The sequence below is a fragment of the Macrobrachium rosenbergii genome, chromosome 10 (genome assembly GCF_040412425.1).
Source record: "Macrobrachium rosenbergii isolate ZJJX-2024 chromosome 10, ASM4041242v1, whole genome shotgun sequence".
In the NCBI taxonomy this organism is placed as follows: domain Eukaryota; kingdom Metazoa; phylum Arthropoda; class Malacostraca; order Decapoda; family Palaemonidae; genus Macrobrachium; species Macrobrachium rosenbergii.
The window spans coordinates 19,621,150-19,635,362 of record NC_089750.1 but is presented as its reverse complement, the minus strand read 5'-3'; the positions used below and the strand labels follow the sequence as shown (position 1 = coordinate 19,635,362).

General features: G+C 39.7%; 1 long non-coding RNA gene across 7 annotated transcripts in view; it reads left to right on the top strand.

The window, feature by feature from the left end:
* Nucleotides 1-14,213, top strand: part of LOC136842529 (uncharacterized) — a 136,549-nt gene that overhangs the window by 93,718 nt on the left and 28,618 nt on the right. Inside the window, exon 1 of one of the 7 annotated variants that reach the window (XR_010854254.1) lies at nucleotides 9,299-9,448. The exons of the other annotated variants lie outside the window; for them this stretch is intronic. This is a non-coding gene — a long non-coding RNA (uncharacterized lncRNA). Of the gene's footprint in view, nucleotides 1-9,298; nucleotides 9,449-14,213 lie in introns of those variants that run through there. 7 annotated transcript variants of the gene reach the window in all.

Genomic DNA, 14,213 nt, shown 5'->3' with positions numbered 1-14,213 from the left:
GGATAAGAAACAGGAAGATGATCTGGAATACCAAGGGATAAGAAACAGAAAGATGGTCTGGAATACCAAGGGATAAGAAACAGGAAGATGGTCTGGAATACCAAGGGATAAGAAGCAGGAAGATGGTCTGGAATACCAAGGGATAAGAAAAAGGAAGATGGTCTGGAATACCAAGGGATAAGAAACAGGAAGATGGTCTGGAATACCAAGGATAAGTAACAGGAAGATGGTCTGGAATACCAAGGTATAAGAAACAGGAAGATGGTCTGGAATACCAAGGGATAAGAAACAGGAAGATGGTCTGGAATACCAAGGGATAAGAAACAGGAAGATGGTCTGGAATACCAAGGGATAAGAAACAGGAAGATAGTCTGGAATACCAAGGGATAAGAAACAGGAGGATTGTCTGGAGTACCAAGGGATAAGAAGCAGGAAGATGGTCTGAAATACCAAGGGATAAGAAACAAAAAAACAGGAAGATGGTCTGGAATACCAAGGGATAAGAAACAAAAAACAGAAAGATGGTCTGGAATACCAAGGTATAAGTAACAGGAAGATGGTCTGGAATACCAATGGATACGAAACAGGAAGATGGTTTAGAATACCAAGGGATAAGTAACAGAAAGATGGTCTGGAATACCAAGGGATAAGTAACAGGAAGATGGTCTGGAATACCAAGGGATAAGAAACAGGAGGATGTCTGGAATACCAGGGGATAAGAAACAGGAAGATGATCTTGAATACAAATGGATAAGAAACAGGAAGATGGTCTGGAATATACAAGGGATAAGAAACAGGAAGATGGTCTGGAATACCAAGGGATAAGAAACAGCAAGATGGTCTGTAATATACAAGGCATAAGAAACAGGAAGATGGTCTGGAATACCAATGGATAAGAAACAGGAAGATGATCTGGAATACCAATGGATAAGAACACAGGAAGATGGTCTGGAATACCAAGGGATAAGAAACAAGAAGATAGTCTGGAATACCAAGGGATAAGAAACGGAAGATGGTCTGGAATACCAGGGGATAAGAAACAGGAAGATGGTCTGGAATACCAAGGTATAAGAAACAGGAAGATGGTCTGGAACACACAAGGGATAAGAAACAGGAAGATGGTCTGGAATGTCAAGGTATAAGAAATGGGAGGATGGTCTGGAATACCAATGGATAAGAAGCAGGAAGATGGTCTGGAATACCAATGGATAAGAAATAGGAAGATGGTCTGGAATACCAAGGGATAAGAAACAGGAAGATGGTCTAGAATACCAAGGAATAAGAAACAGGAAGATAGTCTGGAATACCAAGGGATAAGAAACAAGAGGATGGTCTGGAATACCACGGAATAAGAAACAGGAAGATGATTATACCAAGGGATAAGAAACAGGAAGGTTGTCCGGAATACCAAGGGATAAGAAACAGGAAGATGGTCTGGAATACCAAGGGATAAGAAACAGAAAGATGGTCTGGAATACCAAGGGATAAGAAACAGGAAGATGGTCTGGAATACCAACGGATAAGAAATAGGAAGATGGTCTGGAATACCAGGGGATAAGAAACAAGAAGATGGTCTGGAATACCAAGGGATAAGAAACAGGAAGATGAATGGGATAAGAAACTATGGTCTGGAATACCAAGGGATAAGAAACAGGAAGATGGTCTAGAATACCAAGGGATAAGAAACAGGAAAATGGTCTGGAATACCAATGGATAAGAAACAGGAAGATGGTCTGGAATACCAAGGGATAAGAAACAGGAAGATGGTCTGAAATACCAAGGGATAAGAAACAACAGGAAGATGGTCTGGAACACCAAGGGGTAAGAAACAGGAAGATGGTCTGTAATACCAAGGGATAAGAAATAGGAAGATGGTCTGGAATACCAAGGGATAAGAAACAGGAAGGTGGTCTAGAATACCAAGGGATAAGAAACAGGATGATGATCTGGAATACCAAGGGATAAGAAACAGGAAGATGGTCTGGAATACTAAGGGATAATAAACAGGAAGATGGTCTGGAACACTAAGGGATAAGAAACAGGAAGATGGTCTGGAATACCAAGGGATAAGAAACAGGAAGATGGTCTGGAACAGCAAGTGATAAGAAACAGGAAGATAGTCTGGAATACCAAGGGATAAGAAACAGGACGATGGTCTGGAATACCAAGGGATAAGAAACATAAAGATGGTTTGGAATACCAAGGGATAAGAAACAGGAAGATGGTCTGGAACACCAATGGATAAGAAACAGGAAGATGGTCTGGAATACCAAGGGATAAGAAACAGGAAGATGGTCTGGAATACCAAGGGATAAAAAACATGAAGAAGGTCTGGAATACCAAGGGATATGAGACTATGTTCTTGTGGTGATGTGTGTGATAAGCTACATGTACGAATACTTTTACTGGAAAATGTGAGAACCTTCAATTAAATCAACTTTACTTCATTGATCTCAGTAATAACACGTGGTGATGAAACCCTGTTATCATGTTTATGAAATAAGTAAACGAAACAATGAAATTATGAAAGGTGACTATGGTTGTCTGCGTGAATTGGGGGAAAAATTAAATTATTGTTGCTTTTCTTTCTTTTGTCAGGTGCCATTTAGTATAATGTTGCTCTTATATAGGACATTTTTTGAATAACTAAGGAACAGTACCCCTATAATCATATTTGTTTCGGCAATTTGGATTTGTTTTATTTGTATGCTTACTCTTAGTAAAGAATTGTTAATATATATATATAACTAACTAATATTGCTATATATATATATATATATATATATATATATATATATATATATATATATATATATATGTATACACAAACACATACACACACATATATATACATATACATACAGTATTTATGTATGTATGTATGCATGCAAGCATGTATGTTTCTTCTCATTTAAATCCGGAGAAGAGCAGTTCACCAATGCTAACTTAATTCCAAGGCCAAATGTGTGAGTTGGGATCATAAACGCTGCCACTCTCCTTCTCTCTTTCACCTCACCGACACTTGGCCCTTCATGTGAGTCACAGTGTTTAGCGTCACACTCTTACTTGATCTATATTTACAGTTTTTGCGTTTCCTTTTTCATCTTGCATATTTTATCACTGATTTTGTTCTGCAGTGTTTACAGGAAAGTCTCCATTTTCTGGCGATGGTCATTTTCGATTAAATGAGAAATAATAACAATTACAGCGGACATTTTACTACTTTTTTCTTTTAGAATAGAAATTACATTTCTACAAACGACAGTTTCAAAAAAATCCTTTTTTTTTCTTCGGTCATACTTATTTTCCAACGGCTGTTATTAGTGCAACCAATAAATAGACGAACATTTAGAGGTGAAGAGAGGTAGTCACAGGAAAACGAAGCTAGTTTGGTCAGGGATCAAGTCAAGAAAAAAAAATTCATGCATAAACATCACAGATAAAAAATAATATTTCATGTACGTCACAGGAAAAAAGTAACATTTCATGTACATCACATGAAAAAATAATGCATGTACATCAAAGAAAAAAATTTCACGTACATCACAGGAAAAAAATAACCTTTCATATTCTTCACATGGAAAAAATAACATTTCATGTGCATGACGAAAAAAATAACATTTCATGTGTATGACGAAAAAATAACATTTCATGTGCATCACAGGAAAAAATATCATTTCTTGTACATCACAGGAAAAAATAATTATCATGTATATCACAAGAAAAAATAACATTTCATGTACATCACAGGAAAAAATAACATTTCATGTACATCACAAGAAAAAATAACATTTCATGTACATCACAAGAAAAAATAACATTTCATGTACATCACAGGAAAAAATAACATTTCATGTAGCCTACATCACAGACAAAATAACATTTCATGTACATCACAAGAAAAAAATAACACTTATATACATCACATGCATTTCATGTACATCACAGGAAAAAATAACATAACATGTTCACAAGAAAAAATAACATCACATCACAGGAAAAAATAATATTTCATTTCACAAGAAAAAATAACACTAAATCACAGGAAAAAAATAATATTTCATGTACATCACAGGAAAAAAATAGCATTTCATGTACATCACAGGAAAAAATAACATTTCATGTACATCACAAGAAAAAATAACACTTCATGTACATCACAGGAAAAAATAATATTCCATGTACATCACAGGAAAAAAATAGCATTTCATGTACATCACAGGAAAAAATAACATTTCATGTACATCACAAGAAAAAATAACACGTCATGTACATCACAGGAAAAAATAATATTTCATGTACATCACAGGAAAAAAATAGCATTTCATGTACATCACCAGAAAAAATTAAGAGACTATGTTCTTGTGGTGATGTGTAGGATGACCTACATGTACGAGTACTTTTACTGGAAAAAGTGAGAACAACCTTTAATGAAATCAACTTGACTTCATTGATCTCAGTAATGACACGTGGTGATGAAACCCTGTTATCATAACAGGGTTTATGAAATAAGTAAACGAAACAGTGAAATTATGAAAGGTGAATATGGTTGCCTGGGTAAGTGTGGCCTTTATAAATTGTATATAGCCAGTGAGGGAGTGAGCACCCTCTACCCACACAGATCAATGCCCTGGGAGCAGAGGGTCGTTTGCTTCTCTGGCAGATAAACTCCTTAAGAGAGAAATGGCTGGGAAGCACGCCAGCATGCGATTGACCCCAGCTTAGCTGAACCTTTCGGGTGTGGGCATGCAGTCAAGTTAGCTGCCCACAGCGACCGCAACACTGCACTGTGGCGGAGTGTTCAAATGGTTAGCCAAAGAAACCTTGATGGGCTCTGACAGAAGAGGAATGGCCCCCAGTCCCGTGCAGCCCTTAAATGGGCAGGGGTGCAAAGAATCTCACAGCCTCCTAATTCTTTTATTCATGCTAAAAATACTATCAAAATTGGCAATTGGAATGTGAGAACGCTAAATCAGGATAGCAAAATTGAAGAGTTAGTTGCAGTTTTTCAAAGTTATGAATTACTGTAGATATTGTGCTGTAACAGACAAGATTAACTGGGGTCGATAAATTTGATTTGGGGAATAATTTATGTTTATTGACGTCTGGCCGACGGGATGGAGTAGGCTTGCTGTTGGGATGCAAGGCAAAGAATGCTCTATGTGAATGGGATCCTATGGATGAGTGATTGTTGTACACACTGTTCAAGTCAAATCATGGTAACATCAGTATGTTTGTGTGTTATGCACCCACTAATGATGCACCTGATGAAAAGAAAGATGCATTTTATGGAAAGCTGCAGGAAGAGTTGCTAGACATGATGCTTTGATTTGTATTGGAGACTTCTATGCAATAATGGGCTGCTCGAATGAGGGATTTGAGGCTTGTATGGGTAAGATGGGTGGGTGTCGTTGGTAGGATGAGTGAAAATGGAGTAAGGTTTGGGAGTTTCTGTATAGCAAATGACTTAGTCACTGGGGGTATACTTTTTCAACACCACAGTATACCCAAGACGACATGGGTGTCACCGTGTGGGAAATATAAAAATCAGATTGATCATATTGCAGTTAGTAAAAGGCATAGAAGCTCTTTGCTAGATGTTCGTGTTAATCGGGGAGCAGATATTGGTAGTGATCATCAGCTCAGAGTTGCAAAATTAAGACTTAAACTAAAAAGTCAGAAGAAGGGAAAACCTGTTGTTGATAGGTATGATACTGATGTGCTTAGAAGGGAAGGAGAGGAAAAGGAGGCATTTAGAATAGAGAGAATGCAGAAACAGGTTTTTGGTGATGGGAACATTGGAGGAGGAAGGGAGAAGTGTAGATGAGATGTCGAGGGATGTGAATAAAGCTTTGCATGAGGCTGCTGGTTGTACGATCAGAAGCAGGCTCAGATTGAGGAAAAAGATGTGGATATCTGGGGAAACATGGACTATGATCAAAAAGAGAGGTGAAGTAAAATTGAGGAGTGAGATGCATTTTGTTAGTGATGAAGATTTTGAATCAGCAAGAACTAAGTACTTGAGTTTGGATTCAGAAGTTAGAAGACTAGGTAAGAGAGATAAAAGAAGATCTGTTAATGAAAATGTTGTGGAAACTGAAAAATTAATTAATAAAAATGATGGTCAGAGTCAAAGGATAGCATATAAAGGCAATTGAAGAGCTAATTGGCAGTGCTGGTAAGCGTAAGGATATACCAGTCAGGGACATGGAAGGTAATTTATTGACCAAAAATGTTGAAATCAGAAATAGATGGAAAGAGCATTTTGAGACAGTTCTTAATAGACCAGTCCCCCCAGAAGACCGCGGGCTCAGGAACATTTAGATATTGATGAAGGTGAGATCAGGCTAGAAGAAGTAGTTAAGGCAATAAAACAGCTAAAGAATTATAAGGCACCAGGAGAGGATGGTTTATTCCCGGAAATTTTCAAAGTCGAGGAGGATAGATTAGTATTTGTCTTGAAGATATTATTCAATGAGATATGGGTGACGGGAATAATACCATTAGGTTGGAAGAATGGTGTGATCATTAAAGTTCTAAAGAAAGGGGATCTGAGTAAGTATGGCAACTGGAGGGTAATGCTGAATAGGTTGGAGCCAGTGGTTGATGGTATTCTGAGGGATGAACAGGCTGGTTTTAGAAAGGGGCGGGGTTGCAGTGATCAGATTTTCATAGTTAGGCATTTAATGCAGCAAGCAAAGGAAATGAAAACTCCGTTGAGTCTTTGTTTTGTTGATTTTGAAAAGGCCTTTCGAGATGGACTATGGGAAAAATCATGAGGCATTATGGAATACCGGAAAAGTTTGTGACGGTTATCATGAAATGCATGAGGGCACAACTTGTAAAGTGATGGTTGTTGGGTATTTGAGTGATCCATTTGAAATCAAGTCTGGTGTGATGCAGAGTGGCATTCTGTCTCCTCTGTTGTTTGTATTGGTCGTGGATTACGTTATGAGAAGGGTTAAAAGAGAAACGGATGCAGGTGTACTCTGGGGAGAAAATGTGAAACTTCTTGACTTAGATTGTGCTGATGATATGGTTTTGATCTGTGAGGGACCAGAAAAGATGCTGAGTGTGTTGGATTGTCTAGTGAGTGAAGGTAGGAAGGTTGGTTTGGTTATTAATAGTGGAAAAACTGAAATCATAAATATGAATATTGAAAATGCACAGGATTGTCTAATTGAAGGTTTGGTTGTAAAGCAAGTGGATAAGTTTAAATATTTAGGTACTTATTTAGATAAGGATGGCTCTCTGAGCACAGAATTTATGGAACGATTAAAAAAGGAGTATTTTGATTTATGGGCATGAGTCATGGTACAGCTCAGTGACTTCTGATAATAAATTCTTAGCATTTGAAAATAAAGCGTTCAGAAGAATATTAGGAATTAATTAGAGAAGTAAGGGGGTGCAGCCGGTCGATGAATGTGTTAGATTCTCACGCTGGAAGTGCCTAGGCTATGTCTATAGAAGACAGGGAATAGTACGAGATACACCGGGGTAGGTTGCCCTTGGTAGAAGAGGTAGAGGTAGGCCAAAGGAGACGTGGTTAAGGACAATGAGGCGGGAAGCAGGAGACGAGTGTTGGGAAGATCTTGAGGAGTTAGCCCAGGACAGAATGTGGTGGCGTGAGTTCATCGAGGCCCTATGCATCCCCGTGGGTGCCACAGGAAATGATTGATTGATTGACTGATTGACCCTGAAAGCAATTGCTGTGTAAAATGAGTAATATTTCAAACCAGTTTTTTTTACTGAGAATATTTCTTGTACATACTGACAGCACAATCTATATGTCTCACCTGCCTTCGAAAACAATTACATTTCATTTATTACCCTCGACAAAGCAAGATAAAAAAAGACATTTGCCTGTAATTTATTTTGGAAAACATGCCGTACACAGTGATATCAACTTAAAAATGATCGGGCATTTCATAGGCGTTAAAAAGATCACTTCCACTGCTCCCGTGTTTCTTGTGTTGAATAGTATGTTGAAAATAAGTTTTGAAATCTTATTCTTTTAATTATTTTTCTGTTTTGGTGTTTTTATAGTATATATATATATATATATATATATATATATATATATATATATATATATATATATATATATATATATATATATATATATGCACATAAACACGGAGGTCAAACAAACGGACAGGACTTTTTAATTGAATTTTCATGGCTAAAACAGCTATAATAGCACAACTTTACTCTTGAATAAATCGCATACATTACATTGACAACACTAAAACACACAAAAATAATAAAAAGAATAAGATTTTAAAAACTTAGATTCAAATTAGATTCAACACGACCCACCAAAGCAGTGGAAGTGAGGAGACTGGAAGCAAAACATTTTAAGTAACGATGATACCAAGTCTGTCTGTTATCAGTGTTTAAGGAGGTTTCATTATTTACTCTTCCAACAATTTTGAAGCTTTTATATTCTGTATCGGCCTTACATTTTTTTCGAATCATGTAAAACCTATATAGAATATAAAAGAAAAACGTATGAAATAAAAATTCTTTCATTTTTAACCGCAGATACTGTACATTGCAGATTAATTACGTAAGTAAATGTCTTTCAAAAGGTCACAGACCTTTTCGTATAAGAGCAACAGCTTGAATCAACGTAAAGTGTCTTGGAAAATCATTAACATGGCTTATCATCAGAGGCGAGCCAGACACTAATACGCACCTTTTTCTGTCAGTGTGGGATGTTAATAATTCACTAATCAAGTTGGATGTTCTCTTTAAAGTCAGACAATACTCACTAATGTGGAACTGAAACAGAATTGCCCAGTCCAATGTTGTATTGCTCTATATGCATACATACATACACACACACACACACACACACACACATTTATATATATATATATATATATATATATATATATATATATATATATATATATATATATATATAACTATTGCTGTTCGACCTCTCTCCTTTAATATGTAGGAATAGAATTAAAACCAGAGGGAAAAGAAAGACAAGACAAGACAAGGGAGTACCAAGGACTAGCTTCTTCCATGGGAGCAAGGGAGGGAAAGCTAATTGTGTGTTGTTATTGTGTCCAAAGACCAACCGCCTCGGCAGATTATGGATTTAGCTTAGGAACCTATCCAAAAGAGATGATTTCACCGGGGCCACCTTTAGTGAGGGTGTCCCTAAGCATAACTTTTCTCTGAACTGTGTGTCGGCAATGCTTTTCGTAATTTTTCAGACTGCTGCAGGCTATGGAGGGCTGGATGAAAAATAACAGGCCAAGCCCTCTAAACAGGTAGTCCCAGGGCGGAGAGAATCCACCCAACACGCGGAGAGGGCACACAAACGGTAGTGCCCCCGCAATTTTTCTTTGTTTCTTTACTTAGTGGAACATGTTGGTTGCATTACCCAGACCCCAGGCGTCAGTTGCAAGTGCGCGCAAGCATTCTACGTAAGGTAAGTCTAATAATGACAATTACGTGCCATTCCTTTGCTATTTCTCCCACTGTATTTCTTTTCTTTTAATTTCCCCCTTCTCAGCCATTGACTAAAGATCCCGGTGGAACCATATTTCCTGTAATATGAAGTCGAGTATACAAAGTATAATTAGTGTTTCCTAGTGAGATTGTATAAGATATTCCCCTTGCAGTAATTAAGGATTAGGGAGAGGTCACTTATAAGTAATCCTCAGGCAAGCCTTGAAACCTGATCATACCATTGTTTGGAAGAGGAAAAGCCTTTAATAATCTAGAAAACTGCTCATGAAAACGGTACTAAAACTATCAGCTGTTGCGTCATATATCCTAAAGTCGGGGAGATATTACCGAGTCCGAAGGGGGACGAATTGGAGAGCTGTTATTGGCTCATGTAGATTCCCTCACTGAAAAAATCCATTATGTTGGACTGGGTGGGTGATCACTGGGGATACTTAGTTTATTAGTCAATAAGAAATCAAAATATTCAATAACCCAGTTCCAACTGGTGACCTAATCTAATTCAGTTAATTGTCTGTCCCTTGGGGTAACTTCCAGCCTTAATTGATAGGATTACGTGGGTTCTTTGGTATAGCAAGGCTGCCTTAATCACAGTAATTAATAATTAAACTCATCCACCAAATAACTCCCATAACTATATATATATATATATATATATAGAAATCATCAACACACAATCACGTGTGGAACAGAAATAAATTTCTGACTCACGTCGGGATCGAACCCAGGTCTCTCAGGTGGAAAGCAAGGGCGTTACCCACTGGGCCATACAAGTCTAAAAGAAGTCGGAACCTGAGAGCAACTGCACCCAAGGAATTACCTGGGCAAGCTAACTGCTTGCATACCAGCGAGTTTTCCCCAACTTCCCGACTCAGCAATGACCCAATGGACAACATTTCATTCGAATTATCCCTTCTGGAGTGAATAAGATAGAAATCATCAACACACAATCACGTGTGGAACAGAAATAAATTTCTGACTCACGTCGGGATCGAACCCAGGTCTCTCAGGTGGAAAGCAAGGGCGTTACCCACTGGGCCATACAAGTCTAAAAGAAGTCGGAACCTGAGAGCAACTGCACCCAAGGAATTACCTGGGCAAGCTAACTGCTTGCATACCAGCGAGTTTTCCCCAACTTCCCGACTCAGCAATGACCCAATGGACAACATTTCATTCGAATTATCCCTTCTGAGTGAATAAGATAGAAATCATCAACACACAATCACGTGTGGAACAGAAATAAATTTCTGACTCACGTCGGGATCGAACCCAGGTCTCTCAGGTGGAAAGCAAGGGCGTTACCCACTGGGCCATACAAGTCTAAAAGAAGTCGGAACCTGAGAGCAACTGCACCCAAGGAATTACCTGGGCAAGCTAACTGCTTGCATACCAGCGAGTTTTCCCCAACTTCCCGACTCAGCAATGACCCAATGGACAACATTTCATTCGAATTATCCCTTCTGAGTGAATAAGATAGAAATCATCAACACACAATCACGTGTGGAACAGAAATATTTCTGACTCACGTCGGGATCGAACCCAGGTCTCTCAGGTGGAAAAGCAAGGCGTTACCCACTGGGCCATACAAGTCTAAAAAGTCGGAACCTGAGAGCAACTGCACCCAAAAAGGAATTACCTGGGCAAGCTAACTGCTTGCATACCAGCGAGCTTTCCCCAACTTCCGACTCAGCAATGACCCAATGGACAACATTTCATTCGAATTATCCCTTCTGAGTGAATAAGATTTTATCATCAACACAAATCACGTGTGGAACAGAAATAAATTTCTGACTCCCGTCGGATCGAAAGCAGGTCTCTCGGGTGGAAAGCAAAGCGTTACCCACTGGGCCATACAAGTCTAAAAAAAGTCGGAACCTGAAAGCAACTGCACCCAGGAATTACCTGGGCAAGCTAACTGCTTGCATACCAGCTGTTTTCCCAACTTCCCGACTCAGCAATGACCCAATGGACAACATTTCATTCAATTATCCCTTCTGAGTGAATAAGATATTAATCATCAACACACAATCACGTGTGGAACAGAAATAAATTTCTGACTCACGTCAGGATCGAACCCAGGTCTCTCAGGTGGAAAGCAGAGTAGGCGTTTCCCACTGGGCCATACAAGTCTAAAGAAGTCGGAACCTGAGCAACTGCACCAGAGGAATTACCTGGGCAAGCTAACTGCTTGCATACCAGCGAGTTTTCCCCAACTTCCCGACTCAAATGACCCAATGGACAACATTTCATTCGAATTATCCTTCTGGTGAATAAGATGAAATCATCAACACACAATCACGTTTGGAACCTGAAATAAATTTCTGACTCACGTCGGGATCATGACCCAGGTCTCTCAGGTGGAAAGCAAGGGCGTTACCCACTGGGCCATACAAGTCTAAAAGAAGTCGGAACCTGAGAGCAACTGCACCCAAGGAATTACCTGGGCAATAACTGCTTGCATACCAACAATTTCCCCAACTTCCCGACTCAGCAATGACCCAATGGACAACATTTCATTCGAATTATCCTTCTGAGTGAATAAGATATAAATCATCAACACACAATCACGTGTGGAACAGAAATAAATTTCTGACTCACGTCGGGGATCGAACCCAGGTCTCTCGGGTGGAAAGCAAGGGCGTTACCACTGGGCCATACAAGTCTAAAAGAAGTCGGAACCTGAGCAACTGCGCAAAAAAATTACCTGGGCAAGCTAACTGCTTGCATACCAGCGAGTTTTCCCCAACTTCGACTCAGTAATGACCCAATGGACAACATTTCATTCGAATTATCCTTTCTGAGTGAATAAGATAGAAATCATCAACACACAATCACGTGTGGAACAGAAATAAATTTCTGACTCACGTCGGGATCGAACCCAGGTCTCTCAGGTGGAAAGCAAGGGCGTTACCCACTGGGCCATACAAGTCTAAAATAGAAGTCGGAACCTGAGCAACTGCACCAAAGGAATTACCTGGGCAAGCTAACTGCTTGCATACCAGCGATTTTCCCCAACTTCCCGACTCAGCAATGACCCAATGGACAACATTTCATTCGAATTATCCCTTCTGAGTGAATAAGATAGAAATCATCAACACACAATCACGTGTGGAACAGAAATAAATTTCTGGGGAAAACTCGCTGGTATGCAAGCAGTTAGCTTGCCCAGGTAATTCCTTGGGTGCAGTTGCTCAGGTTCCGACTTCTTTAGACTTGTATGGCCCAGTGGGTAACGCCCTTGCTTTCCACCTGAGAGACCTGGTTCGATCCTGACGTGAGTCAGAAATTTATTTCATTCCACACGTGATTGTGTTGATGATTTCTATCTTATTCACTCAGAAGGGATAATTCGAATGAAATGTTGTCCATTGGGTCATTGCTGAGTCGGGAAGTTGGGGAAAACTCGCTGGTATGCAAGCAGTTAGCTTGCCCAGGTAATTCCTTACTGCAGTTGCCTCAGGTTCCGACTTCTTTTAGACTTGTATGGCCCAGTGGGTAACGCCCTTGCTTTCCACCTGAGAGACCTGGGGTTCGATCCCGACGAGTCAGAAATTTATTTCTGTTCCACACGTGATTGTGTGTTGATGATTTCTATCTTATTCACTCAGAAGGGATAATTCGAATGAAATGTTGTCCATTGGGTCATTGCTGAGTCGGGAAGTTGGGGAAAACTTCGCTGGTATGCAAGCAGTTAGCTTGCCCAGGTAATTCCTTTTGGTGCAGTTGCTTCAGGTTCCGACTTCTTTTAGACTTGTATGGCCCAGTGGGTAACGCCCTTGCTTTCCACCTGAGAGACCTGGGTTCGATCCCGACGTGAGTCAGAAATTTATTTCTGTTCCACACGTGATTGTGTGTTGATGATTTCTCTTATTCACTCAGAAGGGATAATTGAATGAAATGTTGTCCATTGGGTCATTGCATGAGTCGGGAAGTTGGGGAAAACTGCTGGTATGCAAGCAGTTAGCTTGCCCAGGTAATTCCTTTGCAGTTGCTCTCAGGTTCCGACTTCTTTTAGACTTGTATGGCCCAGTGGGTAACGCCCTTGCTTTCCACCTGAGAGACCTGACGTGAGTCAGAAATTTATTTCTGTTCCACACGTGATTGTGTGTTGATGATTTCTATCTTATTCACTCAGAAGGGATAATTCGAATGAAATGTTGTCCATTGGGTCATTGCTGAGTCGGGAAGTTGGGGAAAACTTCGCTGGTATGCAAGCAGTTAGCTTGCCCAGGTAATTCCTTGGCAGTTGCTCTCAGGTTCCGACTTCTTTTAGACTTGTATGGCCCAGTGGGTAACGCCCTTGCTTTCCACCTGAGAGACCTGGGTTCGATCCCGACGTGAGTCAGAAATTTATTTCTGTTCCACACGTGATTGTGTGTTGATGATTTCTATCTTATTCACTCAGAAGGGATAATTCGAATGAAATGTTGTCCATTGGGTCATTGCTGAGTCGGGAAGTTGGGGAAAACTCGCTGGTATGCAAGCAGTTAGCTTGCCCAGGTAATTCCTTGGGTGCAGTTGCTCTCAGGTTCCGACTTCTTTTAGACTTGTATGGCCCAGTGGGTAACGCCCTTGCTTTCCACCTGAGAGACCTGGGTTCGATCCGACGTGAGTCAGAAATTTATTTCTGTTCCACACGTGATTGTGTGTTGATGATTTCTATCTTATTCACTCAGAAGGGATAATTCGAATGAAATGTTGTCCATTGGGTCATTGCTGAGTCGGGA